The 25,750-nt window shown below is 42.6% G+C and overlaps 1 protein-coding gene across 1 annotated transcript in view; it reads left to right on the forward strand.

The window, feature by feature from the left end:
• DYNLRB2 (dynein light chain roadblock-type 2) overlaps positions 1-25,750 on the forward strand; it is a gene marked incomplete at its 5' end in the record, with an annotated part of 451,085 nt that overhangs the window by 396,720 nt on the left and 28,615 nt on the right. The window lies entirely within an intron of this gene.

A 25,750-nucleotide genomic window follows, 5' to 3' on the forward strand; every position in this document is an offset into this window, starting at 1 on the left:
GGATCGTACATTGTGCTCAAATAGCTACCTGTCTGGCTCCGTAAGTATTGCCATTATAAAGCCAGCCGTAAAATTCAATCATTGCGTTTGACTGTCAGAGTCAAAAGGCTCAATTCCCCTCCCCCTTCATATTCTGTTCAATTAGGAGTTTTTGAAAAAGTGGCAGAGAGAACAGACTGAGATATCAGCAAAGCAAAGCAAAACAGTCATATGCCAACATTGCCAATGGCCAGAGGAATGCCTTGCTGCTGTGCCTGATGTAGGGTCTCTGATGCAGGGACTGTTGCAGCTAAAAGGTGGGTAGACTGAACTAGAGGCAGGGAGGTGAGGACAGCTGTCACATTGCCAAGACTGATGCATTCACCTTCCCATGCCCTGGTGGCTTTCTGAGCAGACCTTAAAAGGGGGAAAGGAGGGACTGCTGAGGATGCTTTGTCAGAAACTCACTGATTAAAAGTGAGCACAGAGGGAGCCTGATGGACCCCTAGCAGGCAGGAACTCCACCATCATGGCATCACCACTAAGAAGGCCCTGTCTCTTATATCCCCCTTCCTGATCTTATGAACCTATTGGACAGATAACAGGGAGCTCTTAAGAGTCAAACAGGTATGCTTCTTTTGGATGAGAAGAAACAACATAGGAATTGAAACACACCCATCCTCCAAAATTCACACTTCTTTTAATTTTGTGATGCAGATCTCCAACCAATTTTTATAAAAATGGATATATTAAGGGAAAGTATTTGTATTATTATTATTATTATTATTATTATTATTATTTATTAAATTACTACACCACCCTTCATCCAAGGATCACAGGGTGATTTACAATATAAAAACACAAAACTACATTGCATACTGGGAGGCGGGTGGTGCTGTGGGTTAAACCACAGAGCCTAGGATTTGCCAATCAGAAGGTCGCGGTTCGAATCCCCGCGAAGGGGTGAGCTCCCGTTGCTCAGTCCCTGCTCCTGCCAACCTAGCAATTCGAAAGCACGTCAAAGTGCAAGTAGATAAATAGGTACCGCTCTGGCGGGAAGGTAAACGGTGTTTCTGTGCGCTGCTCTGGTTCGCCACAAGTGGCTTAGTCATGCTGGTCACATGACCCAGAAGCTGTACGCCAGCTCCCTCGGCCAGTAAAGCGAGATGAGCGCTGCAACCCCAGAGTCAGTCACGACTGGACCTGATGGTCAGGGGTCCCTTTACCTTTACCCTTACATTGCATACTAATAAACAAAAACAATAGCTCCATAAAAATGAATAAATCTGTGAGAATGCTATGGGGGGAAATAGGGGAAATTGCACACATTAAAAAAAAAGTTTTATTAGGGGGAAATTGCTCTAAAATGCTGATGAATTTTCATATGGATTTTTTTAAAAAAATCATAAATTGCTGCAGAAATGTGGTAATAAAGGTAAAAGGTAAAGGTAAAGAACCCCTGGACAGTTAAGTCCAGTCAAAAGCGACTACGGGGTTGCAGCATACATCTTGCTTTGAGGCCGAGGGAGCCGGCGTTTGTCCACTGACAGCTTTCCAGGTCATGTGGCCAGCATGGCTAAACCGCTTCTGGCGCAACAGAACACCATGACAGAAACCAGAGTGCATGGAAACACCGTTTACCTTCCTGCCACAGCACTACCTATTTATCTACTTGCAATGGCGTGCTTTCGAACTGCTAGGTTAGCAGGAACTGGGACAGAGCAACGGGAGCTCACTCCGTCTTTGGGATTCAAACCGTCAATCTTCCGATCAGCAAGCCAAGGGCTCAGTGGTTTAGACCACAGGTCATTTCATCCCTACTGAGTGTATGCCTCACTAAACATAGTAGGTTTTACTTAAAGGTAACCATGCAATCTAGTTCTTTGGTGGACCTTGGAAAATATCACTCTCCCCCCCCCCCCCACAATGTATAAGTGTCTGGTATTTCAACACCACTTACTGTTGGAAAAGATACAAGAAGTTTTAGAGATGCTTCCACAAACAGCTGCTTTTAAAATAATCATTCCTTCTATTAGTGATGTTTGGGGCTGACTGCCAGTGCTGATACCAAAGATGTAACAGCGGCCTAAGGAAATTCCCAAGGTTTGCAGAAGAACCAAAAATGCTTTAGGAAGAAACAAACAACCAAGGCAAATGAGGACTGAGAATCCTCAGTGGCCATGCAATGCAAAGTGTCTGCTGGGGGGCAGGATTGAAAACTGTGGGAGGAGTGGGAATAGACTGGGGTGTCCTAGAAGGGACTATGTGTAGCTAGCAGGAACCTTGAGGAGGAGCATGCTGCACTGCAATGTTATTTTATTTAATGCAAACTGGTATTTTATCAAGCTCATGAAGTTACTGGGCATATTTTGGTCCCGATGGAGGGCCTGTTTCCAAATATTTTGCATGCTTCTCAATGTCCTCCTCCAGCAGAAAAGAGAGTCCCATTCTCTGTGACATCACAAGCCAGCATCCCCATGGAAACAGCTCTGTTGTCACAAAACATGGACCTATGAGGAGTCCAGTTCAAAGAGAAGCTGCTGTTTGAAACATAAATATCTTGGCGATCAACAAGGCTGAGAAAAGGAAAAATAGCAGAAAGTTTATGACAGTTTAATGAGGTTTTTGGGTAACATGTTGTAGTTTTCCAACTGTGCTCGACTGAGATTGTGATTCTTCTTTAAAAAACAACAACTCTGAATTCCCTTAATTTAATCGTCTTTAAAAGCCTGCATCTGTTTTGCTCAGCACAGCAATCTGAAAGTTCACATGTCTGATTTTATAATTGAACATGTAGAGAGAACTGCATTTCAACACCTGTCTAGGAAACTGCCTTTTATAAAGACACGTCTATGGAGATACACTTGGAATTTAAAAATCTTAGAGCTTCCCTCCCTTCCATACACACGCACACACTCTCTTTTAATCTTTTATTAATGCCTTGTGTTCCCATTACACCAATTGAGCATCACATTATGAGAAAAAAGAGGCACCACTCACGGTGTGTGGAATCCCTGGAACTTATTTGAGAAATAGAAGGGGGTTGGGTTGATTAAAACTGGCATGTCAGACCCCGAGGCTGCTGATGGACATTTTATTATGGGAAAGCAGTGCTGTCGTTTTGACAGTTGCAGGATGGGTGGCAAAGCGAGGAGATGCAAGCAAGCGAGTGCCTTGCTTCAGTTCTCCCTCATCAATCGTGAGATTATTTTCAGACCGAAAACAAAACGCCAGCTCACTGTTTTGCAAAGGCAATCGGGATAGGCCATTTGACACTGTCCAAAAGAGTCATCCTGCCCCATTGGACAACTTCCATGGGTAATGTTATTGCTATTTAATATTTATATCCTGCTCCTCTACAATAAACAGCCAGAGCAACTTACAAAAAAGAATGAACAGGAAAATTAATTAATGTAAATTCATGAAACTTGACCAAGAGTGGGCTTTCTTTTCCTTTTCACCAAACATGACACTAGCACATTTCTGTAATAACAATATCATATCCGAAGTTCAGTTACCGTAATGGGCGTCTGCTCTGAAATTCGCACACTGTTTGGACCTGTCCTATTCCAGTTTCCTAAATCCCTCACCAAGTGTTCAGCAGTAGAGGCGTCATAGTTCATTAAAGCATGTTGCTTGCAGAGGTGGAGCAAGGTGGGTGTGGTGGGTGCAGGCTGCCCCAGGTGTCACCTCCGAGGGGGGTGACAAAATAAAATCAAACCATTTTTGCAGGCAAAAAAAAAATCAATGGGGGGGGGTGACAAGAAATTTTCCACACCGGGTACCACCTGACCTTGCTACGCCACTGGTTGGTTGTCCACTGCAACTAAGGATGGACCATCAGTTTTCATGTCTCTCTGTTTCTCATTTTCCCAGTCTTAAGTTGAGTTCTACACATTACTACATCAGTTTGTGGATTTATTTATTTTTAAGAAGTACTCATGGAAATAAGTTTTAGTTCAGATTTCTCCTAAATGTATACATTGGATATGCAATTTTTCTTTAGTGACTTAAAAAAAGAAGAAGTGAAAAGAGCATTTAAGCTCTCTGCCTCATTTGCCAGGGAAGGCCCTCTCAGCGCACTGGCTCTGGAAGTCTAGAGATACTTCCATGGGAGCATTTCTAAAAGTGTGGGTTGAGTCCATGTGGTTTTGCATATAAGTGCCATCCCTGGAACATGAGCCCCCGCCCCCCGGTACTACTTTGTTTGCAATCAGTGCATGCTCTGTAATTTCCTGCTGAACTCCTGTAACTTTTTATACCATGTTCCGGGTCTCCCACCCTGCTGTTGTTGCATTGCAGTGCAAGAGTGCACCTCCACAGAGCCATACTGCAGCAATGTTAAGGAAGCATCACAGAACAACTAAATTCACCACTAATCCTATATTATTGCATCAATGATATATTGCAATAGAACTTTACAAAAAAATACACAAACCAAACCACAGCCATCCTTTGAGATTCACACTTCTCCAAATTGTGCAATGTAATTCTCCAGCCAGTCAGTGTATATAGAAATGTATATATTAGGGGGGAAAGGCAAAGGGACCTCTGACCATTAGGTCCAGTCATGGCCGACTCTGGAGTTGCACCGCTCATCTCGCTTTATTGGCTGAGGAAGCCAGCATACAGCCGTTTACCTTCTCACTGGAGCAGTACCTATTTATCTATTTGCACTTTGATGTGCTTTTGAACTGCTAGGTGGGCAGGAGCAGGGACCAAGCAACAGGAGCTCACCCTGTCGTGGGGATTTGAACTGCCAACCTTCTGATTGGCAAGTCCAAGGCTCTGTGGTTTAACCCACAGCGCCACCTGCGTCCCTATATACTAGGGTAACGTGTGGATATAAATGCATATGTTAGTGAAAATAACATTAAAATACATTAAATTGGAGGAAATTGCTTGCAAAGTATGAATATTAGGCAAAAGTTCATATAAAATGTATATAGTAGCAAAAATTCACACTAAAATGCTGGTGGATTTTCATTGAAAATGTAGAGAATTGAATTTAAGAGAAACTGAAACTCCCTAATTCGCCCATCCATAGGTCCACTTCATCATTATTGCTATTAGTCAAAGCCCCTCCTAGTTCTGGTATCTCTTTCCTGAGCTGCTGGTTGGACATCATCAAAGAGCCCTGCTGGGCCATACTTCCTCCATTGTCCCTTGCAAGAGCTGACTTCCTCATCTCTGGAGTGCTCTCGTGAGGCAGTACACTGGGGGCAGGGCCTTCCTCCTACTTCCTCCAATTCCAGCACACCCAACATCTGCCCCCCCCTCCAACTTCTTGCCGCCCAAGATGCAAGTGTCCTCTTGGGTCACATCAGGCCTGTAGATTTGCTGGCATCACATCACTTCTAGGCAGGGCTTGGAGGCTGGTGACTCTGGCAGAGACAATTGGAAGCCCCACAATCAGGCAGTTTCTGACACCACAAAGTTCCCCTTATAAAGTGGTTCTTTGTTTAATGCTGCAAAGCTAATTTGTGTGATACTATGACACGGCAATGAGAAAATTCAAACGTCTCCAACGAAGGAGCACTTAGTCCGAATGCCGACTAAAATCCATGCCCTTTCCTTACGTGGTCCAAAACCATCCCTACCTTTAGGAAAGGAATTTCCGTTTATCACAGTTTCTCGTTTTTCCAATTTCAAGTTCAGATTTTTCCCATTTCCACATCAGTTTGCTTCTTCTTTTTAAAGTCATCATGGAAATTTAGCAGCATTTCAGTGCCGCTTTCCCTTAATGCACACATTTTTTTCTCTACAATTTGGCCTGATATACATATTTTTACTGTTCTGGCTGGAAGGGTTTTATGTATTTTTTTATAATTGCAACAGTTTTATCTGTTTTCATAATTGTATATAGTACAGTACAGTGTTGAAACCCACCCTGGGACCCTATGGTGAAAGGTGGGTGAGAAATCTTCCAAACAGAAACATACAAATCATTAAATTATTGCCCCAGCAGCGATAATTGAGGGGAAGAGATTCTCTGCTTCAGGAAGCCTCTTGGTAAGGCTCTAAAGAGAAATGCAATTGGCAAAGGTAGAGTTATGAGGCTTTGAGCAGCCTATCAGATGGATTAAGGACATTTTAATGAGAGATTTGGAGTCCTTTGCACTGACTGTAAACTAAGGAATATAAACTCGGGGTGTATTATATCACCTCCCATAACTCCTCTGTCATCTTCAGCTTATATTTTACTGCTTGTATTTATTCTCCCCAGCCCCCCCCCAATCCTCTCCCATCGTTGATACTCACACTTTACCCTATTTTCTCAAAAACAGAAGAAATGATGATAAATAATATGATTAGCTGAAGTTTGTATGACTATTGAAACAAATGTTAGGCGATTAGATGCTGCCTTCTATTTTTGCAGCGGCTGTCTCAGCCTTTGAGTTACAGCCCATAAGTGAAAAAGCCGAAGTGTCAAAAGAAAGTAATGTAGCAGCAACTCAATGTTCTAATACTCACTTGAAGGACCCTGTACTACGTACAACCAACAAATGATTTATTAAACACTACAAGATAGATACTTGATAAAGTCTTAACACTGCAAGGAAAAATGACATATGCACAGCGTGAGGAAATCAAAATGATTAATTGAAGAAAAAGCATGTTGCAGTAAAACACGCACACGCACACAAGACTACAGCTTCTTTGCAAGGAATAAATAAAACCGCAGAGACACATCATTTGTAGCCTGGCAATGGACTCCCTAAGCACAGTTAAAAAACACATTTCTAATAAAACGCGCTTAAAAGCAGCTTTGCTCAAAGCATTGTTTGGGTCTGCAATAAACCTAATGCATTCCAATGCACTTTTGATTCTTTTTTTTTATTCTTGTCCATACACAAATTGGCTGACTCTGGGAGCAAAAGCAATGTAGCAAGGTAGAGAATTAGCACTGTGTGTGTTTGTGTGTGTGTGTCTTGCATTGTAATTCAGGGTGAGTGTCATAAACAGAGGGCACACGGCACATTCCCAGCAAGAATTTAGCCCCCAACACCCCCACCCTGACTGGGCAGCTGCTATTGTTTTTCCTTTTGAATCTTTTTAATGGATGCTGTAAATCTTTACTCTCAGTCCCAGGGGCTGGGCACAGTCTGAATAGCCTAGACATCTAGATAATGGCCAAAAGATTTGTTTATCTTTGTCATCTAAAGAGTCCTAAAAAAGAACAGCAGCAACCATTTACATAGGATTCTATTCCTATGGTAACTGGGTAACTTTGTTCCCCCATTGACTGGAGCCCTAAAATAAGGCTTTCTACTTTTTGCAGGCTGCCGAAAGCGGTTCGAAAAGAAGTGTGTACACTCATAGAACTTTCACTTCACATAAGCGGGTTTTCATCCCTTCGAAATCCCTGTAAAACCTGTTGTGCAGAAGGAAAAAGAGGGAGGGGAAATGTTTGTGCACCACAGGAAGGGAAACTTCATTTAAACCACTTCGAGTCAATTCTCTTCAAAGCTATTCTTTTTTTCTAGTTTCCAAGCAACATGCAGTAATTACTCCCCATATCAGCAATAGTTTCAGTTTGTTTGGTCTACAGACCACACAGATCAAATAAATCGTAGGGTTATCAAGAAGACCATAGCCGAGAAAAGAAAATACAATATGCACACAATTTGGGCCTTTAAAAATGAAAACATAAGACAATCCATAAATACAGATCATTTGACTCAGAACTCATCCTCCCTTTAATAATTGTGATCTAGTATTGATGGCAGTACAGCAAGAAACTGGGCTATATTTTCTGTGATATTAGGGTTGGAGCCTACCACTGAAACTGAAACACCCTGATGCCAAAAAACTTTTTGTGCCCCTCAGATACCCCAAATTGGGCCTTTCAGAAAAAGTACATTTTTTTCTGACTGCTTCTATAGGTGCCACATAAAACAATTTTTGTGGTTCCCCCCAAATTTGTCAAACACACAAACAATGCTTTTTTTAAAAGTGGATTCCCTGCTATGGTGCCATGAGAGCAAATAACATTTTTGTGCACCCTCTAGCCCCCCAAAATTAGCTCTTCAAAAATCATTATTTTTTACATTTTAAAATTATTGTTTTTTACTGACTGCTCCTATAGGTGATATGAATTGTGGTTCTCCAAAAGTTGGCTTTTTAAAAAAGAGCTAAATCCAACTATGTCCTGTCAGAGTAAACCCATTAGGTTATATTCAACAAAGCCTTACTCAGAAAAGATCTTAATAGATCTATGTTAGTCGTGTCCATTTATTTCAATGGGTCTGTTCTGAGTAGGACTAGATGCAACTCTAAACTGATTTTTTACTTCATTTTTAGGATCACTCCCTTGGGTTCCCCACAGTGTTTACGTGACACCAAAGGGTTTCATCATCCCTCAAGACTTCCCTTTTAAAAAAAGTGACCACACTCACTTTTCATACATGGCCCCTGGTGCATTGCCCATGAGACAATGTGGCCCTCAGCCCAAAACAGGTTAACCATCCCTGATATAGGGAAACATAGACTAGCATTTCAACTGACCTACTTTCGCAAGTGCCAAGGTGGCATGGAAAATTGACACTTCTGATTATGGCAAACCAACGAACCTATCCATTGAAAGCATTCTCCTTTATCTAGAAATATTTTATTGCTAAATTGCTAGCACTGTTCTTTTCACACACCAGGTTCAGCCGTCTGCCAAACATTCTAGAAATGGCTATGTCGGTTTCACCATTTGCAGAGATTCTTCTTCTCTTCTTTGGCGATCACTCGTAGCCAAGTAAGATTGTTTTCCATAAACACGGATTTAACAATGAGTCCGTAAGTGACTATGGAGGCCAATTCTGGATCCACATGTCCTTCCACAGTGGGGACATTGGTTTCCGGGTGGGAGTTGATCACGGTGTGGATTTGCCAAGTGTGCCTTCCTCTTAGCACGTTTCTCCCTTGCGTCCTGAGTTCGAGTGTCTTCAAAGCCCATGACACCTTTGGTAAAGGCTGTTCTCTAACTGTAGTGCTCGCAGGCCAGTGTTTCCCAATTGTCAGTGTTTATACTACATATTTGGTTGGACAGTGTTCTCGAAGCTACTAGTATGAGTTTGACCAAATTGCAGGAGGCAGTGGAAGACAGGAGTGCCTGGCGTGCTCTGGTCCATGAGGTCACAAAGAGTTGGACACGACTAAACGACTAAACAACAACAACATACTACATATTGTCTTAAGACAGTCTTCAAACCTCTTTTGTTGACCACCAATATTACGCTTTCCATTTTTAAGTTTGGAATAGAGTAGTTGCTTTGGAAGACGAAGAACTAGGGAACACCATCTCCATAGGATAGCTCAGTTAGTACAGCATGAGACTCTTAATCTCAGGGTTGTGCGTTTGAGCCCTACATTGGGCAAAAGATTCCTGCATTTAAAGGGATTAGACATGGATAATCCATTTGGTCCCTTCCAGCTCTACAATTCTATGATTCTATGTGTGGTGTAATGGTTAGAGTGTTGGACTATGACCTGGGAGACCAGGGTTCAAATCTCCATACAGCCATGAAGCTCATTGGGTGACCTGGCACCAGTCACCATCTCTCAGCTTCGTGGGGCTATCCCTGGCTTTTGCAGGAGGTGGAGGAAGGGACAGAGCGCACAGCTCTGTCCCTTTCACCACCTCCCAGAAAAGCCCTCAAGAGCCATGCTCCCTTTAAAGAGCCGTGTGGAGCGTGTGTGGGGCTCTTGGGGGCTTTTCCCCGAGGAGGGAGAAAGGCAGCCTGTCAGTGACGGGCTGCCCTTCTCCCTCCTTGGGAGAAAAGCCCCCAAGAGCCGCACACACGCTCCTTGCGGCTCGTGAAAGGGAGCGCTGAGCAGAGCCTGGGATGCATACAGGCTCTGCTCAGCGGTCCCTTTAAATAAATTTTTTTCTTGCATTCCCCCTCTAAAAACTAGGTGCGTCTTATGGAGTGAAAAATACAGTGCACCAGCTTGAGTTCCTTGGAAGAAAAGATGGTATATAAATGTAACAAACAAACAAATAAATAATAAACATGTGGCACATTAATAAGATTATTTTTAAAAAGTAAAGGTAGCATGAGTACTAATGGAAGAATCTGTTCCCTTTGCAAATAACAACAACAACAACAACATTTTTTAAATGCTCATCAGTCTCTAGCACTATTCAGAACCCATGGACAATGGGCAAAAACAGAATATTTTTTAAAAAACCTAAAATCTAGAAATTGTCAATTCCAGTGTAAAACCAGCAGAAATCTAATTGGCTGCTGGTCACCAAGTTGTGGGGATGGGGCTTGATGTTCCCCCACCTATGCTTAAAAAAATTATCCAAAGTTGTTGCGGGAATTTTCTATTACTGTAGCTAAGGTATTTGTGTTCACTATTTGTTGCTTGATTTATGAATCGCTTCGTATGATGCTTCTTGACGTGATATCCTGATACAATAAATAATTACAAAAACCATTACATGTACAAAAACAGTGAGAGAGAGAGAGAGAGAGAGAGAGAGAGAGAGAGAGAGAGAGAGAGAGAGAGAGAGAGTGTTTCATAACCAATATAAATATTGACTGGGATAAAAAATCTCCACTTGGAAGACTTGTTGAAATAGGAAAATGTTTGGAGAAATGAGATGCACTTCACAGCAGTTAAGTTACTAGATCAAATGTGCTCAGATCTTCTGAAAATTATTTTCCTTAATTAGTATGTGCAATACATTTTAACATTAAGCAAGCGACATTCTGAAAACATATTGCAGCTTACTCAGAGAATGAATGGAACACACCCAAAATCTGTTGCTGCAGTGTGTGTTTTGAAACTTCAACAGAAAGCCTCCAGAGCCAAAATCAATTAATTAAAATTCAAGACAGGTCACAGGGCAGGGATTTTATCTTGGGATAGATGATATGCTGGTAGTAATACAGAAATATCTGCATGTTCTAATTTCCACTGATTAGTTGGATCAGGAGACAGTTCCATTGATAGGGGAAATGTTCTTGTATAAAATTTAAAAATATTTAACAAGATATATACTGCCTAATCAATGAAGACCTCTAAGCAGTTTGCATAAAATAATATATTAAAAATTAAAGAATACCAATAAAAATCAAATGTTGAAGCTGCCATAAACTTATCAAAATACAAATAAAAGCAGCAGTTTGAAAAGAAATATACATAATGAAATTACATTGGAAACAGTACAGCAAAGGAATCTGTGTACTATCAATAGGCAGGAAATTCCAAAGAATAGGGGCTGCCACACTAAAAGTGCAGAAGAGCGGGAAAAGCATGATATGACACTTGTAAAAAGTGCCAGTTCCACATACTGAAGTCGTCAATGGCTAATCATAATAATCATAATAATACCATTTGTATACAACTTTCAGGTGTTCTAACCATGCCATATGCATTATCTAGTTATAATCCTAACACCTACCTTTTACGGCAGAGGTACTTCCTTTCCGTTGCTTTTGGACTACAAATCCCATCAACCCCAGCCTTCATAAGCAATGCTCACAGATGATACAAGCCCTTGTCCAGCAATATCTGAAGGGTAAAGCATCAGCCATCTGTGTAATCAGTATTATTGGCCACTGGGTGGATCCTGTTCCTCCCCCAGTCTTAAAATTGCACATATATATCAGTACACAATACATATAAAACCATAATCCCAGTTGAGTAAAAGAGGTACTTTGCACGCTAAAACAAAGAGACAGACAAAAAACTAAATTGTACATAACATGCTCATCAATAAAATAATTCCATAAGATCTAAACCAAAGCATAATCGTTGGATCAATACATACAATTTGTTAACCATAAATACTTAAACTTCCCTGTTTGTATTTAATTCACAACATAATCTATAAATGCAGACAATATTTCACTATAACTTCTTATCTTATTTCCTTTCGCGTTCATATACTGCCAGCTCAGCAACCTGTGTGCAAACAAAACGGGCATAACATTCAAGAAAAATTTACATCCCCCAAACCTGAAATACTATCTGTTGTCTCCACTGAGATAAGTCTGAACTTGCCACAAGGGATGAGTGGAATGTGTGAATAGACCAGAATGGCAACCTAAGGCCCATGGGCCACAAGCGGCCCACAGGGGGTCAGTTAACCGGCCCACAAGCCATCCCTGAACTGAGCCGCCCATTTGGCAAGTCCCCACACGCTGCGCTAAACTGGCGCAGCATGGAGTGGAGACTCGGTTCTGCGGCGCTGAAAATCATGTCTGCACAGACGCCAGAAATCACAGGCGCACGCGCACAATCCGGACCACAGAGGGATCTCTGCTGGAGTGAACCAGCCCAGGTGAGGTAAACCTTGCCAACCCCTGGAATAGAAGATCTTAAATATGCCTATTTAAGACGTATAGGCCTATTTAAATACATCTAACAGGCGGAGATTTTACACTGCATCATATTTAGACTGGCTTAAGAAATTTCGCAGCCCGAGGTGAAAAACAAGATGGCACAGTTACAGCTACAGAAGCCAACTGGGCTGGCAGTTGCCATCTAATTCACTGCTGGCAACAAGACAAGATCTTCTATTTCAGCTGAGCACAGCAGACTTAGGGGGCACAGACACACAGCTCTGTCCTCCAGCACCCGGTTTCTACTTGCACGCTGCTCCAAACAGCTGCTGTCCCCCAATGTCCTCAGCAATGGCTGCCTGAGGCAGCCACCTCACTCTGCCTAATGATGGAGCCAGCTCTGCCTCAAATCATCTCAGACCCGACAAGAAAAGCCTGTTGGATCAGGCCAGTATCCTGTCCTCACAGTGACCAACCTGATGCGAAACAGCAGCACTCTTCCCGCCTTCAGTTTCCAACAACTGGTATTCATTCTGCTTCTGACTGAGGAGAAAGAACATAACCATTAGGGTTAGTAGCCCATGATAGTCTTATCCTCCATGAATTGGTCTAATCCTCTTTTCAAGCCATCCAAGTTGGTGGCCATCACTGCCTCCTGTGGCAGAGAATTCCATAGTTTAACTATGTGCTGTGTGGAAAAAGTACTTTTTTTTCTCTGTCCTGAACTGCCCAAAGTTTCATTGGATGTCCACGAGTTCTGGTGTCATGGGGTGGGGTGGGGCCTTTTCTCTGTCCTCTTCCTCCATGCATAATTTTCTACACTCCTACCGTGATTCTCACTTTCCACGGAGTTCGGTTAGCACGGTAAGCTTCCACTCAGCAAGTATTGGGGGAAGATTTGAGGTTGCACATGTGTGTGAATCAGCCCATAATCAACAAAGTTTCTCTGGCCACTGCCATATCTGAGGTTTCACACCAGCTGGAAAATCCTCGTCTCTAAAGGACGTGAGCCGGTTGTCCCCTCCAGCTCCCGCTGCCTCAGTCTGTTTGTGATTATGGATGGGCTACCCTGGCTGCTTTTTACTTAATTAACTAATATTATTCCTCACTTTCACATTTCTAAATCTGGCTATTTATTTGAACAGACCTTGGCTGACCCAAGTCAAAAGAAAACAGTTGAGCCTGTCATTTCGGGACATTAATTGCAAATGAAACACTGCCATCTGGTGGCCTGTTTCCATTTTTTAAAAAATTGTTTTAATCTACAATCTGATCTTCCCCACTTGTTTTGACACTTTCCTGATGCCACTCCCCACTGCTGACAGAAACATTAAGTATTTGTTTCACAGCTTAACACTAAGGGCTACTTAACCACCCTGTGTCTTTTCTTTAGGCAATTTAGGATCTGCATTTAGACAAGTTTCTCATGTCCTTATTCAAATGACTAACCTTCAGGTGGCTAACCTGACTCCCAGTAAGTAGCACAATCTCTCTTTGACTCAGTCGAGCTTTCAAATTGTGTTCTGGGAAGGAACCCTGCAGTTTCTCAGGAGGTTATCAGAGGTTCCCTTAATGAGAAAACCAGGAGCAGTCGAGAAACCTCTTTGAAAGACAGCTGGCCCAAAGCCACTCCTCCCCCTTACTTGGTTTTGCAGAGCTTTTGTGGAGAAGTCTCAGAATAAAAGCTCCTAACACCACGTGGAGTAGCCTGATACCAAGTCAGACAATTGGTTCACAGTGGCAGCAGATCTCCCGAGTCAGTAAATTGCCTGCCTGGAAGGGATTGCCCTCTCCCTAGAGGAGTAGGTGTGTAGATTGAGGGAACTCTGGTATTGAGCTCTTGTCATTAGAGAGACACAAGCATCCTCAGAGGCTAGGAATGTTTTTTAGCAGCTTCGGTTGCTAAGACCGCTATGCCAGGAGAACTTGGCCACAGATGTCTGTGCACTGGTAACCTCAAGTATGGATTACTGCCATGTATTCTTTGTGGGGCTAACCTTGAGGTCGGTCCCAAGTGGTTTCATAAACCATGGCTTAGTGCTATCTGTGAATCAGGTAAATGGACATGAGACCTAACAAGTCACGTGCTGAGTGTGTATCTGAAAAACTTCCCTGGAATCCTTTGGAATGTGTAGGTGCCCAAGTCCTCTGAGCCGACCTGTCAATGGCCACCTTATTTACACACATATCCAAAATGCTCCCTAGCGCCAAGTCCATGGTCTTTCTAACACCAAGCAAAGATTCCTCTAGACTAGTTTTAAATGTGGGTGAACTGCGTAAGTTCTTCTGTTTTGTACTACCTTTGCTTCTTCCTACCATTAAATGCATTTCATATTGATCTTTAAAGTTGTGGGTAGTTTTTAATGGTTTTTCCAAGCTGCCCTTCATGCTGTAAAACTGAAGGGTGCATACATTTTAAATAAATAACTGTTTGGAGTGGCAAGGTGTGAATGTATATCATCTAGTCCATTATTACCTAACCTGACTTGCAGTGAATGACAGCATCTTCCCAGGGTCTGAGGCAGAGATGGAGCCATTCCCATCACCTGTAATGGACAAATGTAACTGTAGATGGCAGAGAGGCAACCTGGGCCATTCCTCCTATAAAATATGTACACAGCTACAGTCCAACCGCCTAGCCATTCTGCACCTGTATCCTTTGGGATGTGATGAAGAAGAAGGCATTCCCCAATGTTAGCAAAGTCACTGAAACAACACAGACATTGTCTAGAGAGAAAATAAACCATGGAAACACTTTTCTGAACAAAAACGGGGTATCAACTGAGAAGACAAGAGCAGAGAGGTTTTGTCTTTCTTCAGTTGCTGGGAATGAAGGGAGCCTTGTTGCACTTGGCTGCTTCCCAAGAGGCAACTGGTTGGCCACTCTGAGAATAAGATGCTGGACTAGATGGGCCTTTGGCCTGATCTAGCAGGGCTCTGGTTATGCTCAAATTGCTTCTTGAGCCCTTAGCCCCAGCACACACAACTACACATGAATAAAAGCATATTCTCAGCCTGCTTTATGCTATATTCCTTTCCCCCTTTTCTAAACAGCCCATTCTGCTATCTCCCAGAGATTGGGTGTGTTAATAAAGAAACCATAGCAGCTTCCTTAAAAAAAATTGCAATAACATTTAATTGACTGTTGAATCTCAGTGTTGATCTGGTTACACTTGTTATAGGATAGTTGCAAACATATTTAGCATCAGCAAGATTTACTAAAAGGAAGTTATGGGAGGGGTGGAAGGAAAGCAAATTATTTGGTGTTCTGATGCAGAGAGCCACCTTGAAGTGCTACAACACACAGGTGTGGGGTGAACATATTTTTAAAAATAAAAACATAATATTCTTCTGCAGCCAGTTAGACCCCCTTCTATTTGTACCCCAGCAAGAACATCAGCATTTTCAGCTTTTGCCATCAACTTTTGCCTTGATTATGTTTAAAGCAAATCTCATGAGAGGATATAAACCCCATTGTTATATTTCTTGATGCCATTAACTATTTCCATACAAGGTAAAAGGTAAAGGTAAATGACCCCTGGACAGTTAAGACAAGTCGAATTCGACTATGGGGTGCAGCACTGATCTCCACTTTCAGGCCGAGGAAGCCGGTGTTTGTCCACAGACAGCTTTCCAGATCATGTGATTCTGTCCACTCCACCCACAACCTAAAGTGGTACAGGGCATTCGTTCTGCCTCCGAAACCCTACAAGATACCAAATCAATGCAGCTGTGAAAGAAAGCCCTCAGACTTTGGAGACACAAATTTCCCCAGCCTACAGTGATATAATATTTCAGTTCCTTATCTTAAAGTTATGAGCTGCCTCCCTCCTTTTACGAAAACGTGCTGTTCAGCTGAGCTGGCAAAGGATCAGGTGCCTGGAATAGTGAAGTGTCGTAAACAGATTTGGTTTGTGGTGATTTGCAGTGACCGAAAAGCTATTACCTAAGGATTCAAATTGCAGCAGTTAAGAATCTGCTATGGGAGCCAAAGCATTATGCTATGCAAGGGAGCTGTTCAGTCTTACCAGTACTCAATTTAAACTTAATAGCTACCCTTTGGGGGTGTATCACTGTCCAAATTAGGCCTGACAAGTCAGTGTGCAGCATTTATTAGCAGCAGCCGTAGTTTGTATCTGAGTAAGCGATGCTCCAGGTATCACTTAGATAATGTGAACCAGGTGTGGTTTATATTTATAAACCTTTGGCCCTCCACATGTGGCTGAACCTCATCTCCCACCATTCCAGGCCATACTGCCAAGTGCTGATGGGAGATGTAGTTCGGCAACATCTGGAGAGCCAAAGGTTTGCCACATCTGCTCTACTGATGTGCAGGATCATTGTGAAAGTGAGCAAGCAAGCCTCAAATGAAAAGGTAGCAAGTAAAGTATCCTTCGGCTTCATCCAAGCAGGCTGTCAACATCCATCTCTGAGGAATCCTAATGGGGTGGAAAGAACAGTTGCTCTGTTGATAAAGGTACTCACAAAGCCCAAACTGGTTAAAAATATAAGTGTTGACAACACAGGCGACAAGCTTAGAAGGAGAATATATATAAGAGGCATGAAGTTTAGATCTGTATCATAGGCTTCCAAAGGCCCTGGTTGTGAACAGAAGTGCCTGGGGAATCTTTAGATCTATTTTGCAACCTTAAAACGGGTCACGCGGCTGATGTTTGCAAAGTGTGAGATGATACAGGCATTCCCTGTCAAAGGGAGGCCTGCAGGACAGACAAGGAGGGTGAACCTGCCAAGCTAGTCAATGCCAAAAGATTTTCAAGTGTCTCAGTGCAAAAGTAAGAAATCTGCATTTCACAGGGATGGGGAATGAATTAGATTCAGTTCACATTTAATAGAAGAACCTACCTATTTCAACAAGTTCCAAAATAGCATGCTGATTGAAGCACAGCCAAGCCTTCAAAATTCACACTTCTCTAAATTTGGCAGTGCAATTATCCAGACTAGGGATGTGTACAAAAATGTGTAATTAAGGTTAAATGTGCATAATAATCAATATGTTGCTTAGGAAAGAATGTCTAAAAAGCCATTAAATTAGAGAAAATTGATTCACAAGAATGTGTATATTAGACAAAATTGCATACAAAGGTGTGTATATTAGAAGAAATTTGTATTAAAATGATGCTGGATTTTCACGAGGACTTGATTTTCATTGTTAAAGTACAAACTGATGAGTAAATGGTGAAAACTGAACTTAAGCATGGAAAAATGAGAAAAAGAAAGAAATTGAAACAGACAGATACACCCCTTCCCAGAATTTCATGGGAAGCAACAATGGCACAAAGGAGCTGGCATTTCCCAGCTTCAGTTTCTCAGTGGCAGTGGCTGTTTTTGCTGATACCCTGTTGCAATTGAGGAGAGCACAGTGTGGGGCCAGTGAAGTCGGTCGATAGGCACTGACAGGAAGCCCTGCCTGCAAAGTGATGCTTGGGAGTGCCCTTTAAGCCTCCAAGCTGTTCTGGGGGGTTGTGTTTGTCCCACACCTTTGTACCTCCCACACCTTGTTGTCACAAGTGGGTCTGCTTTGTGACAAACAGCCTTGAGGACAAAAATGGGACCAGGGCCAAAACATGTCCTATCCTGGGCCTAATCAGTGTCATGCGCCTGATTTTCTCCACCCCTGGTGTAATGTGATTTTCAGGGAGCATTCGGAAAGGCTGCAGACTTCAGATGCTGTGTAGAATGAAATGACACTCAGGTGGACTACTTGGCCACCATGAAAGTAAATTTAGCGCAACAACAAATCCTGCACCCCACCCATAAGAATTTATCTGAAATTTTCTCCAGGCTTAGCTAAGTGGCAAACTAGTTCGGCATGTAGTGTCCTCTTGCAGTTTAGCTCTGAAAGTTTGAAAGCTCTCTTCCAGTAGACAAGGATTATCTCCTTACTTCAATAAAAAAACACTTGATAACATAAAAATAAACATGAATTCTCATTTTACTGCATGGAGATAAGCCTAACACATTTTCTCCAATGTCTCCAGAGTGGTGTACATAGATCAGAGGTCGGCAACCTAAGGCCCGTGGGCCACAAGCAGCCCATGGGGGTCGTTTAACCGGCCCATGGACCCCCGGCGCCTGCTCGGTTGGCTCCCATGCGCCATGCTAAACGTGTGGAGCGGAGTGGGGACTGCCTTCTGTGGCACTGACCGGCTTCCCATTGGCTGCAGGAGCTTCACACGCCTCCTCCGCACCAGAAGCTGCACACGCCTCCTCCGAGCCAGAAGGAGAGCCGGAAATAGCGTTTGCACGCACTCTGGCCCACTGCAGCGTCTGCGGGACCATGAACCGGCCCAAGCCACAAAACTTTGCTGACCTAGATGGTCCAATTCTGTCTTGGCTACAACCCCAAGGAGGCAGCTAACCCCAAGGAGGCTGCAATATGGTTGCTTGCTAATGGCTACCTTGAAAGTGACGTGGTTGAGGGGAGATCTGAACTCTGACCTTCCTGACCTAACTGCGACACTATGCTCACACTAACTAGCTCTTACGTGGCATTTCATACAAAAACCAAATAGTGTGTGTTGAAATATTTTTAAAGTTTGATTGAGAGAAACCATCAATGCTTACTCTTCACTTAAAAGGTGAATATTTAGTGAACTTCCTTTATAGAATACATACGCTTTTCAACCAACTTTAGAGAAGGGAATCTTTAAACCACATTGAACTGAGCTACAGTGTTACTATAGCGGTGTCCCCTCATCCTGAATCTCTTTTAACATCCATCGATCCTCGCCAGACTCTCATTGGTGGGATTAATTAATTTATGAACTTGTCATTACAAGCCATTGATTAAGATGTCTTCCCTTAAAGATTTAATTATGCTCAAAGATAAAAGATTTGCTAATTATTGTCTTTTATCTAATTGAAGCTTTGTATTACAAATAAAGTTCAAAGGTTTAAGACAGTTGCCCTTTCAACCACTTGGGCAAAAGATGAGAATTTAATTAGAGAAGAAGCCATGTTCGCTCTGGCCCCTTCAAATAGAAACCGGGAGCCATTCTAGTAATAGAATTGATGACAGCTCAATATGAGAAGACCCTGAAAAATCTTTTAACCTTTGTTGTCTTTCAGATGTTTTACAGCACCTAGTTGACTTTAGATCTATCAAGGCACTGAATAGCGAGGATCAAATGAAGCAAGCTGCACATTGTATCAAATACCTCCAGCCGTGACTCTCACCGTTTACTCCTTTCTAGCCATTTATTTTATCTTTCTTTATGGCTTCCACATGTATGTTTAAAACTACTCTTATACTTATTTTTATGCTGCTGCTGCTGCTGCTGTTGTTACATATCTACGTATGATGCATAGACAACAACTTACGTTATTAGATTCTTGTATTTCCCTATTTGTGGAACGTCTTCCCTGCTGAGAAGTGTCTGTCTCTCTAAACCTTTAACAGTTCAGGAGGGATTAAAAGGCATTCCAAGCATTTTAAAGGCTAAAAAATATCGCCTGGCAGCCAGTACTAGTCCTGCTCAAAGTAGACTCATTGAAGTTATTGGGCAGGGCCAATTTCAGAAGTTATTAGCTGTGAGAGTAATTTATATATTGTTTTGTTCTACTACTGAGGTGTCTTCTGCCTTTGGAAGCATAGAATATAAATTTAATAAATATGAACAATATTTCACAAGGGTTGAATTGTGGAGTTAGTTGCCGGGTTGACAATGTGATTAATTTGACACTGCTACCGATTATGTATCACTATGCATTGTTTACCATGATGATTTGTATTTTTATACAAATACATTTGTATTTTATGGATAATGTATTTTATGGATATTATGTTATGAATGTGCATTGGGTTAATATGTTACTGTTTTGTAAGCTGCCCATAACCTTTTGATGACGGTTGGTATACAAATTTCTTAAATAAAACCAAATAAAATATTAATATTTTCATCTTTCCAAGGATGCTTTTTGGCCCAACGGCAGCTTAAAAGAAAGAAAAACCAAAGAACATGAAAGCAACAATAAAATCTTAAACTTATTTTCCAAAAAAGAAAAGAAAACAGTGGCAAGCAGCACAATAAAAAAATAATAATAAACAGAGTTCCTTTCTGCAAGTTTCCCTCTTATGCACCAGGTGCATAAAGCAAAATATTATCAGTAGAAAATAAGCTCAGGTGATGAATTGTAACTAAGTTTTCTATCTCTTTCTTTACTCAGTGTTAGGGTTGAGTCAAAATTTCTCAGAAATACATTTTTCTGAGAACATTTCTGAGTTGTTTTTCCATTTATTCTCACCTCCCTAAAACAAAAAAAAACAAAAAGGCTAACTTTCTTCCCAAAATCAGGACTCTTCAAAGTTCAGCAGATCCATATTGTTAAAATGCACTACTATATAGGAAGTGACAGAAGGCAGACAGTATTGTAGGAACATGGGATGGCATGCAATGAAGTAGTTCTGTTAGTGCAATGGAACTTCCCCTCCCTCTCCTCAGCAGCGGAGCAAGCCGATTGGGCGTCTGGGGTGACGTGCGTGCCATGCACCCATGGGCAGGGCCAGCTGCCCATAGGGGCGGGGCCGGCCACCTGCAGGGGGGGCTAGCTGGGGAAGGATGCTCCGTGGGGCCTCTGAGGAGTCTGCCTGCCTCCTTACACTCAGCCACCCTACAGCTGAGGGGGAGGCGGTGGGTAGACCATTTGGAGCAGTGCAGAGCCTGCAGGCACCCAAGCCACTGTGTGACTGCCAGAAGAGAGGTGTGGCTCAGGGGCGCTGCAGGTCCTGTGGTGAGTGCTGCCCAGCATTTTGTCACCCCCCTCAGTAGTGACATCCATACTTGTCCCAGAATCTGCTCTGGAAGATTGGGGAGAAACCGAGAACAGATTTGGGGGAGGGGTGCACAGGGAGGGGAGGGAGGAGCCATTGCACAGGCAGAAGTCCTCATGGCGCAGTACTGTTTCTCAGGTTAGAAGCAGACAAGTTATGAAGAGGCCTCCCCTATTCCGAGTTGCACCATTGGTGCCCACCATCTTAGTACTGTCTATAGCTGTCAGTCACTGAGCCGTATGAGCTTTCAGACAAGAGGGGTTGAAACTGGGGCCTTTTTCATCCAAATAAAGAGCTCTATCGCTCTTTCACTTGTAGTTTTCAAACTAACTGAAAGTGATATGATAGACTATCATTGTTTCCTGTGGCATATGCACACTCATTTTGGGCTCCAAAATCCTCTCCAAAGAGATTTGTAGGTCTTCGATTTGCTATGAAAGGAAACCTGCTAACCTGTTTGACCTGAACAATGTAGATAATAGGGTCTACCAGGCCATCCCCAACTCTTAGAATCCACCATCTGCTGCCAGACTCCTATAGTTCTCCTGTAACATGGAGAACTGTACTTCTCTACAGTTGAGGGAGGGAGGCAGTATTTGCTAGATAAATACGTTTGAGACAATGTATGAAGATATTGCTTCCAGCATTTGACAGATGAAACAAGACATAATTCTGTCTCGCCAAGTGAGCAAACACCTCACAGCAGTGCAGCGATTGACTGGAGCGAACCAATTTTAAAGAGGTAGGTGGTATACCCCCCACCTCCAGAGAATGCCTTCAAAAGTTCATTTGCCTATATGACTTCTGGCAAACTCAGAAAAAGCACAGTTTTAAGCAACAAAAATTATTTGCATCTCTTCCCCTTCCATCACACAAGAAACCGCCTCAGTTCCCCCAAAGCAATGCTTTTCTACCTAGGTGTGACTTGTTCTAAATGGTCATGCATTTCACATGTTAATTTTTTTATTTTATTTTTTGCAATGGGGGTAAATCATCAATCTACTTGTAGCTACAATAGAGTGGCTGAGCACAGGAATTTGGTTTAAGTACTAGAACTGAACTGAAGTTAACATTCTGGTTACTCCCATTTTTCTCCATTTCATCAATCTTAAAATTGTGTGTGATGGTCATTTTCTTGTTGTCATTACTCAACACTTAAGAGCTAAACAGCCCCTTGTTGACTCACTGCAGTCACCCAACAGTTCCCCGCAGATCCCAATCTAACTTCTGCCCTCTCCTTGCTTTTTTTTATGCCTTTTGCTGACTATCACAGTGCATATGTGCTGTATCCAATGAAATTTTACTCAGAGTAGATCCACTAAATTAATGGACCTAGATTAGTCATAACCATTTATTTCAATCAGCCTGCTCTGTAACCAATACTGGATACAGCCCTACATTGCTATAAAGGTAAAGGTAAAGGGACCCTGACCATTAGGTCCGGTTGTGACAAACTCTGGGGTCAGCATGACTAAGCCACTTCTGGCGAACTCAAGCAGCACACGGAAACACCATTTACCTTCCTGCCGGAGCGGTACCTATTTATCTACTTGCACTTTGACGTGCTTTCGAACTGCTAGGTGGGCAGGAGCAGGCACCGAGCAACGGGAGCTCACCCTGTCGCGGGGATTCGAACCACCGATCTTCTGATTGGCAAGTCCTAGGCTCTGTGGCTTAACCCACAGCGCCACCCACGTCCACATTGCTATAGTATTATGCTTTTTATAATACTTACATATTTTATTTATGAAGACTGTTGGATTCTCTGGGCTGCTTGTCAGGAAGAGTGGGGTAAAAATAATTGATTATCACCATCATCTTATCCAAACCACCACCTGAAAAGTGCTCATTCTAGTACTCCGAGAATGAATTTTCCTTGGATGGGTGCAAGGCTTCTTCCACTCAATAATTCCCAATTTCATCCCCACCCTAGAAATTAAAAATCACTGGGCCTTGGAGAACTTCAGAGAGCTTGCCCATCCATCACTAAGGGGGACAAATATATGACACTTGTGAGAGCATGGCTTTGGGGACTGTTTCACAAACAGACAACTCAAATAGAAGCAACAGAGGTGGGCCAGATAATTTGCACTGTACACATTCAATAAATTCCTGAGATGGATTTTTGGGGACACTGCTACCTCCCACCTACTTAGTAGGTGCTCACTCTCAAAAATTTGTCTTCCCATTTTCTTTTCCTGACGTAGTCCCAATGAAACCAATGGGGCTCCTCTCAACAGAAGTTGCTGGACTGCATACACATTTTGCAGCTCTCTATAATAATGTGCATGTTTGGAAACCTGGTCCCCCAGGGAATATACCCATTTCCAAGTGATATATATTTACTGTCACTCTAGACTAGCACCAATTTGTCTTTGAAATCTGCTACCCGTGTGCCTGCGTAACAAGCCCTAACAATGTCCATTAAATATAAAATGCTTGTTCTGAAATTATAAAACATTCCAAGTAGGTATTTGGTCATAATAAATGCTCACTCTACTACTTAATGAAATTGCTTGACATTTATGGGTATAATTAAAACAAGTATAATCAATCAATCAATTCATATACAATCCGTTCAAAGTGTACTTTTGAAAATCCCTTCTGATTTATGCCGGTGTTTATGAAACTAGAATGTGTAACCCTTTCAGCACCCTAGTGCTAGTTATCCCTTTTTTTAGGAATACGGGAGAAGGTTTGCTAGCCAAAAGGATGCTCCAAGTGGTCCTCTGTTGGTCACATCTGGACTTTAGTAGGAAATCCTCCATCATCATCATCCTCACCAGTTTCATTTATAAGTTGCCTTGTGATTATTTTTAAGCACACAGCCAAGCTGGACTTTGTCCTGTTATATTATTTTGATTGATAATGTTTATCTCTCACCTTCCTTCCAATGAGGTCATGGTGGCATTCATAACTCCCTCCCCGATCCCCTTTGCATCTTCAAAACGATCATGTGAGACCAATAAGGCTGAGACACAGTCACCACCCAAAGGTCACTGGCCAAGAGGTGATCTGAACTCCGGTCTCCCAGGTTCTAGTTCAGGGGGGTCCAACTTACCATACCAAATGGGCTGCAAGAATACTTTGACACGGAACCCTTGAGCCGCTCACTGCTTTGTCGTGCCGGGGGGGCGGGGTTTGAGGTCAAAACTGGACACCCCACATCCCCAGTGAGAGAGCCAGTGAGGTGTAATTGTTAAGAATGTTGAACAGGTTGGTCCACCACACAGCCCAAGGATGTGGCTCTCGAAGCAGGCCTTTTTGTGGCCCTTAGCAACATTCATGCCCACCCTCCAAGCCCTCACACTGCCTTCCTAAAGCCAGATAAGTGAGGCATAGTGCTCTGCGAGGGTCCTAGAGCTCTTCCACCTCTTCCACAAAGCTGGTCAAGACTAATTAGGTTTAGGAAGGAGGTGGGAGGACTCTAGGATCGTGTCAGAGCCCTCACAGGCTATCACAATTGGTAAGCCTTCTCTTCTTATTTTAAAATAAGAAGAAATCTAATGAAGTTTTTCTAGACATCATCATACCAAGAAAACATCAGAGGACTAGAGTGTAAGATCCTAAGTGAGGAACCTCTGGTCTGTGGGCCAGAACCTGTAATGGATTCTAATCTGGATTGCAAGGCCGTTTTTTTTAGAAAAGCCACAACACCTTTCAATCAGCTGATGCCACCCTAATGTGGTACGATTCTGTCTAATTTTGCTGCATGCACCAGGTTCCTATATAGGCCAATCTCTGTTGGAAAGCAGGATTTAGCTTGTGCTTAAATTGTACACCAGTTCCCTGCTCAGTACTCAGCCTTACAGAAATTGGAATTTAACACCAACACCCATGAAGTGATGAGCAGGTTTTTAAAAACACATGTATATATACATACATACATACATACATACATACATACATACATAGCTTGCATGTAGAAGGTCCATGTTTCAATCTCTGGTGCATCTTCTTAAAGGAATTCCTATAATATGACTAGGGAAGGCTCAATAAGGTAGAGTAAAAGCTTCCAGCATCTGACTTTACTATAGAGTTTTCATTTGTTCAACCCAGTGGGTCATGAAAAGTCATGGTTGCCATAACGTGTGCTGTCCGGATTTCCCCCCCCCCCCCAGGCTTTGGTTTGGGGGGAAAACAAACACAAGGTCATAAACTCTTTCCAAGTTTGTTAAATATCACCAATCAATAGCCAATGAGTTGTGTGCAACAGCAATGACACATAGAAGGTCAGTTATCAATAATCTGGAAACAGTTCAAAAGAAAGGAGTGTACAGTTATACCTCGGGTTACAGACACTTCAGGTTGTGCGTTTTCAAGTTACAGGCACGCCAAAACCCAGAAGTACCGGAATAGGTTACTTTTGGATTTCGGTGCTCGCACATGCACAAAAACGCTAAATCACACTTTGTGCATGTGAAGAAGCGCCGAATCGCAACCCACGCGTGCGCAGATGTGGTGCTGCGGGTTGCGGACGCTGCGGGTTGTGAACATGAATCCTGCACAGATCACGTTCGCAACCCGAGCGTCCACTGTATCTCCAGAAGGAGATACACATAAAGTAGGGAAAGCAACATTGCAGATGGACATCGCCCAGTGGACAGCAACAGCCTAGAAGTGTTCATGTCTGGGCTGAAGCATCAGCAGGATCATAATTTCACTTATTTTAAACACTTAGATATCACCCTTC

This window comes from Podarcis melisellensis (assembly GCF_964234715.1).
Source record: "Podarcis melisellensis genome assembly, chromosome: 8".
Lineage (NCBI taxonomy): Eukaryota > Metazoa > Chordata > Lepidosauria > Squamata > Lacertidae > Podarcis > Podarcis melisellensis.